The sequence below is a fragment of the Mastomys coucha genome, unplaced genomic scaffold (assembly GCF_008632895.1).
Source record: "Mastomys coucha isolate ucsf_1 unplaced genomic scaffold, UCSF_Mcou_1 pScaffold13, whole genome shotgun sequence".
NCBI lineage: Eukaryota > Metazoa > Chordata > Mammalia > Rodentia > Muridae > Mastomys > Mastomys coucha.
In genome coordinates, this window is record NW_022196895.1 from 65,094,201 (window position 1) to 65,106,675 (window position 12,475).

A 12,475-nucleotide genomic window follows, 5' to 3' on the forward strand; every position below is an offset into this window, starting at 1 on the left:
TGTATGGATTGTCTGTGGCTGTTTCCGTGATTTTATTGTTATTACACTGAAAATGGAAATGGCAGAGTCCAGGCTTCACAAACAGCTATGGCACAGCTGCCAAAGCCCAAGTTATTGCCTATCTGACCCTCTGCAGAAGAAATTTGCCAAGCCCAGATCTAAGAGAAGGTGTTCCGGGGACACTGCAGACTGTTAAGCAAAGTCAATCAAGGTGAGGAAGTAGAAAGTGGGTCAGCTCTAGCTTCTATGTGACAGCTTGCCCCCTTGGCTTTATAAAGATGCAGACAAACAGACTTTATGTGCCACTTTCTTGTTCCTCTGCCCCAGGCAGTCCTACTCCCGCTGTGCAGGGGTCACAGAGGACTATGATAATGCCGCATCTTCCATGACAGAAAATTGGCAATAGGAGAAGGATGGATACAGACGGCTCTACTTGAGCTGACGGGGTACCCTGAGACACTGGCCCATCCCTCAGAGGGTTGCTTTGCTGTATGTAGCCTGTGTTGTCTCTTCCAGCCACCTTAAGTTGACTTGGCTTTAGCTCAGAAACACTGGGCTGGCCGGATCCCTCAAGCTGTCTGCTTAAATAGGGACCAGTGATTTGAGGAGAATAGCAGAGTTTTATTATCATTGTTGTTGTTGTTAAGTATGAAGAGAACACACCAACAGCAACAGCTCGAGGAAAACATGGAATGAGTTTCCTCTGAAATTGCAGGCAACGCCTCTTCCCGTTATATGGAAACAAAACAGTTACATCTAAGCTCTGTTTTCCAGCATTTCTTCACAACGCTCCACTGTCCGTAAGTTAAAGGTGCAAGAAACAAACAACTGTCTTCAAGTACTGCTGAGAATTTCCCACAGATTCCCCACAGGCTAACACAACCAGAAGAGTGGGTTTTATTTTGCGGACTCCACAGAATATCCAGCCAGAAATGAGCAAGACTGTCCTGGCTGGCTGGCTGATGGAAGTACATGCTTAAGTTTGCCTCCAGGGATACTACACCTGGTTTTCCGTGTGCACCAACTAGGGCTCCTTCTCTGATCCCCAGAAAATGTTGTTCAGCATGACAGACCATTTCCTTCTCATCACAAATGTCTTTGTTGGGAGCACCCGAGTTGGAACATTCACGGTGTCTTCTAATAATCTCTCCTGGTGAGTGGGGAAGTGCCCCTCTGGGGAGTCTCTGGCTGCTGTTTGGAGTCAGGATGGATAGGTGCAGCGGGCAGGGATGCAGCTCCTGCCAGACTAGGCTTGGGGTGCAGGTTTTCCAGAATGACAGATTGTGGGTAAATATGTCTAGAAGAGATGGGTTGTGTCCTCTCTATAGGGCCATAGGATTCTCTCGGAATCCTACTTGGTGGAAAGACTTGTAGGAACGAATCAATTTGTCTAACTCATGCTCACTGGTTGCCACAGACAAGCGGTTACAAGTCAAGCTGACTTAAAAGCTTCTACTGTTCGAGTGGCAGCTTCATCATCTGTTAAACCAGTGGTAATGAAGAGCAGCTGCCTCCAGAAGAGTCCAGGGTTGAAAGGAGGTGGTACACACAAAGGTAAGACTGGCTATATGATGGCTAATCTTAGTTGACGGATTGATTCCATCTGCGATCAACTATGAAGCCTGCCTCTGGAAAGCCCATGGGGCTATTTCCTGGAAGGATTGACATAAAGGGGGAAGTCCCTCCTCCAGAATGGATATGGCCTTTCTGGGGTGCCTTAGATATTTTTCGGAATGAAAACTTTTTCCTGCCCTCCTTCCTTCTTGCTGGTGAGAATATCTGCTCTACTGTTCTTCCTGCTCTGGCTCCCACCATTCCTCGCCACCCCAGGAATCGGCATCTTCAGCCATCCAGTATAGACGTCTCTCCAGGAATCCAACAGGACTTCAGCACCGGATTGGGATGGCTGAGGTAGCCAGCTTCGTGGACTGAGTTCTGTTCTTAAGCCTCTCCAAGTTTGTAGACCTAAGCGGCCATTCAGTCATTGTTGGGAGATGGCATTGTTGGAGTATCTAGCCTTAATCTTGTAAGAGTCTAACAAACACCCTTTGTCTTGCTATGTATTTCTTTTGCTCTAGAGAATCCCTTACAGGCACATAGGAGGTCGCATAAATCATTGATTTTCTTTCTTAACTTCTAGGGCCAGATCTTCTAGAGATCATGGGATTAAACAATATTAAAACAACAACAACAACAACAACAACAAAATCTATCCAACAAAAGCCAGGCAGCTAAAGTAAGACACTATGGAAAGTCAGATGACTTCAATGACATGGTAATAAAAGTGACAAGGTATGCTGTGCTATATCCTGGGGCAGAAAAAGGACATGAGTGGGAAGATCCCAGAAATGTGAGTGATGTCTGACATTTTGATAGTAGTAATACACCTGGCTGACTTCCTAGTTTTAACAATACAAAATGTCATCACTTTGTATTATGTTTGCAATTTGGCTGTTTTTCTATAAATCTAAAATGATTCCAAAATAAAAAGTTTATTTTCAGCCCTCCCCCCAAAGGATTAAATTTTTTAAAAAGTTTAACTTAATTGAATACAAACAAAATAATTCTTTTTACGACTGTGTTTTCTTTGTCCGTGTAAGGGGGATGTAAGGAGATTAGAAGGGGCCTTGTGGTTGAACTCGGATCCTCAGGTTGGATGGCAGGTGCCTTCTGAACCATGTTGCTGGTCCCATTTTTGTTCTTTACATTTATTTAGTACACAAAATAACTAACAAAGCCATGAAAGCAGTCAGGTAGACAATCAACTGAACCTACAGACTGAAAATGGGTATCCGAATTGTATTCACAAAGCAGAAAAAGAAAGAGGCCATTCAAAGCGGATCAAAACATTTGCAAAGGCTTCCGGACTGTTTGAGAAACTTGACAATGTTTAAATGCTTCCCGGAAGCAGTACTGTATGGGAGTGTGGGGCCTGAAAGGGACAGGCTGGACCAGGGACTGGAGGACCATGAGACTTTGAGGAGAAGGTGAGGGAATGCCAATAATTCCCTAGAAGCACAAACCAGACTTTGTGCACTTGTATTTAAGGTGTACTCTGAGATAGTATCATCATGTGAAAATGCCCAAGAAACCACCACCTTCAATGGAAACAGGAGGGTATCCACCCTCGCCCCTAGGTTTTCACACACCTCCACTGCTCAACCCCTCCCCTACCATCCCAGTTGACTGTGGTTTTGATTTCTGTCCCTGTAGAGGACATTGTATTTTCTAGAACCTAAGATAAGTGAAGCCAGGATTACAAGATAAACTGTGTTTCTCTCAGATTCACAGGGCTGATTGTTACCCACAATACTTCAGAGAGTGACTCTACATGAAGATACGATCTTCTATGGGGTAAGAAAATAAAAACCGGGTCTCCAGAGTGAGCTTCGAAGCCGACTGGGGTTCTTTTAAGACTATGTTTGGACAGAGATAAGTACAGAGAGGCAGCTCTATGAAGGGGCTGGAGGAGATGGCCATCTACAAATCAAAAAAGAAAAGAAAACTCTAAAGAAATCAATTCTGCCCGCCACTGCATAATAATAAGCTTCCACTGTTAGAGCCACGTGGTCTGTTGTACTTTGTGTGGCCTCCTTAAACTCATAGAGATTGCTCACACTTGTGGCCACCCTAGACTCTTACAGATTGTTCCCATTTGTTTGCCTATTTTATTCAACGGATCTGTAGCTCTCTAATATCTTTATACATTTTTTTATTGTTTTGCTCATTTAAATTCATTTGGTGTTTTCCCTTAAACTGCTCAATCAATCATGTGACCCTATCACAAGTTTTAATCCTTTGTTTCTTGAGTGTCGAAATTGTTTCCTGTTTCTCATTATTATGAATGAACTCCCATGAATGTTGAATATGGGGCTTTTCCTAGACAAACACTTTCCTTTCTCTTGGGTAACACCCACACACGTAGAGTATAGCTCAGCCGCATGGGAAGGATAATTTTAACTTTTTAAGAAACTGTCCGTTTGCCCTGGTGTCTACATCATCTAACACAACCCGCAGAGCCTAAGATCCCCATTTCCTCTACCTCCTCTTGATGTGGTGATCTTGGTTGGTGTTTTGTTTGTTTGTTTTAGGGGAAGGGTCTCACCACATAGCTCCAGCTTTCCTATGGCAAACTCACAGAGATGCTCCTGCCTCTGCCTCATGAGTCCTTCATGACTGCGGGCTGACATCACTGGGACGTTCAAATGTGGGTTTCAGGATAACTGGTGGTTGAGCATCTTTTCATGGGGCTATTTGCCGTCTGTATCCTTTCAGTGGTGGTATCTGTTTCAGTGTTTTGAAAAGGATTTTGGCATCGTAGAATATGCCAAAGTGTCAAGGTCTTATTCTGTTTGCCATGGGAGAATATGTTGGGTTTTTCAACAGTGGAGTAAAGCAGCGAGGTGCCTGATCTAGAAGCGAGTGGAGAGTTTGCAGGCTAGTCTAGTGTGTAGGGGGAGTATGATGAGGGAGGAGACTTAGCAGAGACAACAGAGACAGCCAGCTGCGACTGAGGGAGAGGCAGGGCCCAGAAATGCTTTCAGGTGGAACCAGGACCAGTTAATCAGCTCACCAGTTGGTAGGAACGAAGGCAGCAGAAGGGTTAGGTAAATAATTTGATAGGGGTGGGTTACCACCAGGGAATTTGGGACCGAGAACAATCACATTGTCAGTACTGACTCCAAGACTGTCACGGAGTCAAAATAGGAACTCGGGAAGAATGAATCTAAAGCAGACTGGCTTCCTGGCAAAATGCAGAGACCGGAAACCATCTTTTTTTTTTTTTTTTTTTTTTTAAGTAACAGCTGAGTGCTTGCCCTCTTCTGACTGTGTGCTAATGTCAGGTGCCTCAGCCTCCATGTCATGCAGGCTGAGCTACAGAGCCCTCCCGGGATCCTCAGGCAAGCCCCACCCTTCTGCTGAATATTGTACTTTTATTGAAATCACTGATGCATACAGAAGTGGGTTGTCCCAAGGCAGAGGCCAGGTGCTGCTTCTCCGCTCACAATATCTGGCAAAAAGCCCAGCCATGATCAGGTACTAAACGGAAGTGAATCAATCAAAGGGCAGAGAAGGGGTCATGAGACAGTTCTGTCTGCATTGTGCAGTATAGCCAGTAGAGATAAAATGATTTTTCCAGTTGTCCATTGCTTGGGATTCAGTGTGTGTGTGTGTGTGTGTGTGTGTGTGCGCGCGCGCGCGCGCGCGCCAATTCTTTGGATGGTGCTGTCTACTGTAGGCTAAGCTAGCTAGCCAGTGATGCCCAGGCATCTGCCTGTCTCTGCCTCCCAGCCCTGGGATTTCAAATTTGCCCCAACACCCAGATGTTTCTAGGTGGGTCCTGGCCACCCAGCTCAGGCCTTGGCGTTTGACCACACGCAACACTTGGGATTCATTTTGATGAAATGTGTCAAGTTGAGGCGAGAGTTAACTGCTTGCCACTCCTCCAAGTGGGTCCTCCGTGTTTTTTCTACTGGTGGCTCAGCTCTACTTGTGTTTTTCCGTCAACCATTTCGGTGCTTTAGCCAGTCCCAGGGTAGCAAGAGAAGTGTGCACGATACCTCCCAGCACCACTGAAATCAAGCCTCTCCTGCGGTTCAGGGCTCTGCAGCAAGGAGGCACTGTGGAGCCTGGCTTACAGCCTCCGGCTTTCTGTTTCCTGAGGCTGGCTGGCATTAGTCCCCAGCACCATCCTGTTCTTTGGGAGGTGATCTTTCGCTGGCGTGCTCCCCAGTGTCTGTTGTTATGTTTGAGACTGACTTTTGTTCCAGACTAGTGGGCTGGGGAGACAAGACTGCACTAAGTAACAACACGAACAGAATGCTCGCAACATTTTCCAATCTCTTTCTTTCCCCTTCCTCACGCAGCATCCAAAAAGCTCCCTCTGCTTGTTGCTAGTGCCTCTGCCTCCCATCCCTCTATGAAAGCTTCCGAGTTCAGCTTACTCTTAGAATCATTCGCAGGGACATCTAAAGGAAGTGGTCATGGCCTAAAAAGCTCGCTCCTCTTCCACTTGCCCACTGGGCTCCCCACGTGTGACTTCTGCCTCGCCCGCCAATAAAAAATAAATCATATTTCCTGTTGTGCACATTCATGTCCCTTTCATCTCTCTAGACAAATCATACACGGCAGTATGCTCACTGCCACGCGAGGGCTTTTGCGGGTCTGAACACATGCATCACTATTTTTCTGAGGTGAAAAAGTCAAAAATCAAGCCACTAAAAGTAATAATAATAATTATTATTATAATAAAGCCACTGTGGTTACAGCTTCCAGAAATTACGAACCCCGACGTAAGCAGCAACTAGGACTCTGTTTGGTGCTCTGATTTCTTTCTTTTCTCTCTTGTTAAAAACAAAAAAACAAAAAAACATCCAATGCATGTCTTCTGATAGCTTCTTTTTAAACCCAAAATTATTACGCTTTAGTTTCAAGTCAAAGAAATTTTTATTTTGGAAAGTTTGAGTCCAGATTTCTGAGTAACTCTTGAAGGAAAAGGTCATGAAAATTCAATATTTAGACCTTTTGTAAAAAGTTTCTCAGCTTTTGGTATTTCCTTCATTCAGAATTCACTCTGGGGCCAGCGAGATGACTCAGTAGGTAAAGGTACTTGACCAGCTGGGTTCTCTTTCTGGGGTCCACGTGGTAGAAGAAAAGAACTGGTTTCTGCAAACTGTCCTCTGACTTCAACACTTGTCCAAGGGCATGCATATCTATACTCCTGCATTCTCACATACAAATGCATATACACAAGCCATACACATACACATACACAAGCCAGCAAACAAACAAATGTAAGAAGAGTTGCTTTGTTAAGAAATAAACCTCGATTTATTAATGTGGTAGGATTCCCATTACAAAATAGCCACAAACTGCACTTGAATGATACATATCAAAATTCATGGATAAAGTCTGTTTTTTTTTTCAGAGTGTGTGATACTATGTAATTTGTGGTATTAACTGGTCATCTCTTAGTCGTTCCCAAGATGGCTGAGCTTACAGGGCTAATGAGTAACACCAAACCAATGTGTAGTTCTCTGATGGTAGACGTGTGTCCTAGAAACCTATGGCTCTTCACTCGGCTTGTCACAAAACTGACAGCCGTGACTCACCTCACCATTTCCTCAACCTTCTCTGTCAAGTGCAAATTAAAAATCATATTTAAAGTTGACACATATCCTTAGAGCATCCATGGCTGTGAGCTTCTCCATTCTAAACCATCAAGTGATGGAAATGAGCAAAAGATACAAATTACCAACCCAAAGCAGAGTAATCTAGCTGTGTTTGTAATTCCAAGTTCCCCTTAGGTTGTAGGAGGTAATTAAATACTTTCGCTTAAAAGGCCACCTAAGGGCTGGGTCCAGAAGTAAATTGTAAATAGAGACAGCAAGTGACATTATCAGATTGTTTAATTCTATCTGAGAGGATTTTAAAATAGGACTCACTCGCTGATGGTAATGCACAACGGGAAGAACCTACTGAGAATAGATATGGATAACTCTATTCACATATCTTTATTAATGTTTTAGTAACTTGAGAGCCAACTCAGGCATCTAGGAGACATCTCTCAGTCACAAGCCTTACTCAGCCTGCAGCCTGTTCCCCCTGGCTCCCAAGAGTACATTCTGAACTCCGAGTAGAAAGCAACTAGCCTCTGCTTCAGCCCAGCTTGACACCTTGAGAAACACAGACCTCTGTTCTCTGTTTAACAGAACTGAAACATGAGAATCTTTCTGAGATTTACTCTAATTTTCAAATGTTGGTAGCCAGTAGGAAATAATTTTAAATACTTAGTGGACTGAGAAAAACATAAGTGTATATCAGACATGGCTCAAGGGTCAATAATCAACAGCACCTAATTTATAAATTTATTGTAACTAAACATAGCTGATGTTTAGCACATCAAATATTATTTTAGATGTGGTTATGAAAATTCTTTTTTGTGCATATGCCAACTAAAAGCAAATTTTGTTTCTGTTCTGCTTCTTTTTTCTTCTCAACTATAATGATGGAGTTTTACTGCATGGTCCCTCAGTCTAACCAGTTTGGTAGAATGTTTCATATTGTTTTGTAACATAGCTTTCCACCTCAAACAATACAAAAAAAATAGTTTTTTATGCCTTATTCTTCTTGCTTTAAATGGGATGGGGGAAGCCCACCTTATTTACCTTCTAAGCAATGATTAATTCTATCCATTACATCATCAGAACCACAAAGGAGAAGAGGAATTAAATTATCACCTCCCCTGCCCTGTGTTTGGGTATCTTTTTTTTTTTTATGGAAATAAAAGTTAATATTTTGTAGCGTGGTTAAATTCATTTTAAAAACTACAGAAAGAATGTTGTTGTTGGTTCAACACCAGGCTCTTTGGTGAAGTGATAAGATTTTTAAAAAGCCAAGCTCGTTACCAGGTGTATGACACCATTTCACATAGCCATTTGGGTTTAAATGAAATGAAACTGGGAAAAGAAAGCATTTTGCATTTGTAATTCAGCTAAATAGCTGCAACACATGAATTGGTTTGCTGTTAGTCCCCGACATGTTCCCTTAGTCATTTTAACATTTTCCCCACAACCAACTAAGAAGGATCTGTTTCCTGTGAGGCTTAACCTTCTCCTTCCTTAAATGTAATAATTAAGCTTTCAGTACTCTTGTCATAGTAACCATAAGCAACGTGAAAAATTATTCATCAAGGCTTGTCACCATCAGATAATTTTCATGGGCCACCTGGGGACATATGAGTCTTTCACACTAATGCCCACAACCTTAAATACCATGTTTGTCCTCACTTGGGAAAAGGAAAAACAACTTTATCTTTCTGGATTGTCCTCTGGGCTCTATAAGGATGACATGGCACCTTACATCACCATACCAAGGGGAAAATGAGGATATGTTATTGATAAGAGGAATTACCATTCTTTCTCTTTTAAAAAAATCCAATTAGCTGTGGCTTTAGTTGAAAATCTCCACTATTATTTTGTAGAAAAGATGTTCAAATTATTACCTGAATATTATCTTTTGATCGTTAGGTTTGCATATCATTTAGCGTGCCATCAATGTCACCATCTGTCTTCTCAGAACCTATGATGGTAACTACAAACCCATCATCAGCAAGTGTACATTACATTGCTAATATCTGGGCTCCATGCTTCAGGGATGGAGCCAACTGGAAGACAGTTTTTCACCCTCCAGATTGCCAATCCCTGGGTTCGACACCTTGGAGTTAGCTTTAAACATTTTCCTCCTTATGGCCTCCAACCAGTCAGAATCCTCATCCTCCGCCCAGAGTATTTGATGGGTTTTTTTTTTCTTCATCTTTTTTTTTCCTTTGATATCCCTACCAAATGAGTTCAGAATCTCCATTTCCAGTTAAAGAACGGACTCTCTAGACATAAAGTCCTTTGAAGTGTCTGGGTACCTGTGCCTGCAGCCTGAATCCAACCTTAACACATGACTCAGTAGAGAGCGATAGGGTCACTCTCCAGGAATCTCCAGGGTCCGGATGAAGATGGCGGTCCACAGGATTCCAAAAGAACTCTCCAGGGTATAAGCTGTAATGTCCAGTGTAGAACTTTTATTATTTCTGCAACTTGTTTCACATGATCGTATCCTTATGAGAGTGACACAGACCAGATTCCTTGCTGGGGAGAATGGTGAAAATTTCCATCTGAAGTCACCAGACCAAGACAATAGACATCTAGGTAAGATGTAGAAAGTACTAGAATGGAAGTGTGCCATTTCCCAGTTCAGACATACCTATAGAATAGACCTGGATGTGTAGCATGAAGGGAGCCTCTACATTACCAAAACTCTTTGAAGGAATTGGGATCTTGTCTGGAAGGGTTAGACTCAAGGAACAGATTGCTGAAATAGAGAGAGGCCTGGCAGTAGAGAACTAATGAGAAAACTGACCAACTCTGTATAGGGACAGGGATGGCAGAGACCTGTTAGGTTTATAAAAATCAACCAAAGCCAATAAAAATCCATATACCCAGGTGGATGTGAAGGGTCCTATCACCCAGAGAACTGATAAGCTACAGGTCACTCTCTACCAGTGGCTCATCTACCCACCATGAAACCCAGCACGGGGAAAGAGACATCACCCACAGACGAGATGGTAGAGCTGAGGTATTCAACACCACACTCCATCAGCAGGTAGAGACTCATGGAGCCCCCCCCAGAAAACTTCTTTGACATTTTAAAGAGGTGTTGAGCATGAGACAGAAATAATATTAATAAAGCAGAGTGCTTTTGGAAATTTGACAATGCCAAGTCCCATTCCGGGGTACATCTCTTATATCAATTCATTTTCCTATAACCATTGAGGGTTTTAATTTGCAGCTGCCATGGCTGATGGAATCTTGTATCACCACGGACACAAATTTCCAGTCATATCTGTGAGGGGTTGTCCTGATTAAGTTAATTGAAATGTGAAGACTCAATCGTGAATGAAGGCAGTACCATTCCATGGTCATGGGTCCCCTGGCTGAATAAAACACAGAAAGCAAGCTGCCTACAGCATTCATCACTTCAGCCACCTGACTGCAGGTGTACTGTGACAAGCTGTGTCCCACTCCTGCCACGGCGACTTCCGTGCCTGCTTCCTTTCTCAGATTGCTTTTGTTAGGTATTTTATCGAAGCAATGAGACAAGAAACCAACACAAGCACTGTTCTCATTTTATCTTCACAGAAGCTGGAGATACAGAAAGAGTAAAAACACTTTTCCTAAACACACAGCGACTAAGTGCTGTACAGGAATTCAAAAGAAGCAGTTGGGCTCCAAAGTCTCGTGCATAGCCATTCTGCTCCGCTATCTTCTGTTTAAAAATAAGCAATTCCAGCTTCATAAAAAACGGACACAAGGGCCCGAGAAATGGATTTGTCAATCATACAAATACTAGCGACTAAGAAAAGGAATAGTTAGCCCTTTCTCTAGTAGATGAAGCCACCATCTTGGGAAGGACTTGAGAAGAGAGGTGACAGTAAAGACGGTCCTGACACGGAACACTTACTGCTTCCCAGGCCTTGATCTAGATGATATACCCACTCCTCATGATGGCCCCAAAGACAGAAAGTCTTCCAGTTTTACAGTAGACGTGTTTTCCTGTGTTCTTTACTATGGTGGCCACGAACCGCATGTGCCTGAGTACTTGAAGTATAGCTAATGCTACTGAAGTATAGGTAATGCTACCCCATGTGATTTCAACCTTAGCGATTGGATTAATTAGATAGTTCCATACTGCTTGTGGTCTCCAAATGGAGGATGCAGGGATAAATGGTGTTTTCCCAGACGAACTAAGATGAAGGGGAAGAGCAGCGGGGTATCCTATAAGGTCACAGAGCTTTGTAGGGGTGAAGCTGCTGTCCCAACAGAGAAAGCCTGGCTCTGGAGCACACTTCTGTGCTAATGTTCTCCTAAAAGATCGTAAGCAGGCACTGCAGAATGCAGCACGGCCCACAGTACCAAACTGAACATTTAGGTTCTTTTTTTCCTCCCAACAGTTGGGAGCTTATAAAGAAAACTTGATCTATTACTAACAAAACAAAGAACACTCCATTTTTCTCTTTAGAGTTTCAGAACTGCACAGTCTATTGCCAGGCAATGTGGTGTGTTTCAAATTGTGTCGTTAACGAGGTCTCATTTTGGCTTCATAGCTCTGGGGCACACTGGACTCCGAGGGCTGCCAAATAACTGTGGCCCTCCAAAGTCTGAAGCCAAAGTACAGTGCATGGAGGGCCAGCGCTGTCTGGAGGTTGTCAGGAAGCTTCCCCGATGCAGGGACCCTGGGCTCAAGGTGTAGGAAGGAATTGGGGGATCACTGCTAAGTATAACATGGGTCATCAGAGTGAGGAGCATTCAAAGCCCAGTGTGATGCAGATTTGAGCAGTCAAATTGGGAATTAGTTCTTAAACCGGGGCATATCTTTAAAAGAACAGATCCTTGCAAACAGAGATCTCGACCATCAACCTGAAGCCCTGTAGCCCTACTAAGGACATCTTTGGTGACTCTAAGCCTATTCCTGAGGTTCAATATCACCTGTCTGTGAGGACAGAAGGAACTACGGTCACTAGAGTAGCAGGAGAAAGCTCTTCCTGACTTTAAGCACTCTTGTGACATCGTCTTAGAAGCTTTAAGTCATGAGCCCGCCCTAGTTTTCTGGGCTCTGCTCTTTGGGCTCCCGTCTGGGTTTAGGGGAGTAGAGTCCATTTTCCTTGGTCTCATCTTGAAAAAAAAATGTGTTTTTGGGGGGGTCAAATAGGGATCAGTCAAGGATTTTTGTAAACAATTTTATATAGAATGTTTAAAGTAAAGCTTTCTCTCTTTCTTTGTTTCTTTGTCTCTTTCTTTCTTTCTCTCTTTCTTTCTCTCTTTTCTATTTTCTTAAGGTTGTTTTCTCTTTCACCTAAAAGATCACATCAAATAAGTAAGAAGGGGAGAATAACAAAGCCAGCTAACCTGCCAGTTGACTTAGG

At 43.2% G+C, this 12,475-nt stretch overlaps 1 long non-coding RNA gene across 1 annotated transcript; it reads left to right on the top strand.

The window, feature by feature from the left end:
• The first annotated feature begins 1,684 nt into the window (after positions 1–1,684).
• LOC116087708 lies at positions 1,685–6,074 on the top strand. The gene is made up of 4 exons (XR_004117572.1): positions 1,685–2,026; positions 2,141–2,350; positions 3,284–3,354; positions 5,868–6,074. It is a non-coding gene; the product is annotated as an uncharacterized LOC116087708 (long non-coding RNA).
• Positions 6,075–12,475: the final 6,401 nt, after the last annotated feature.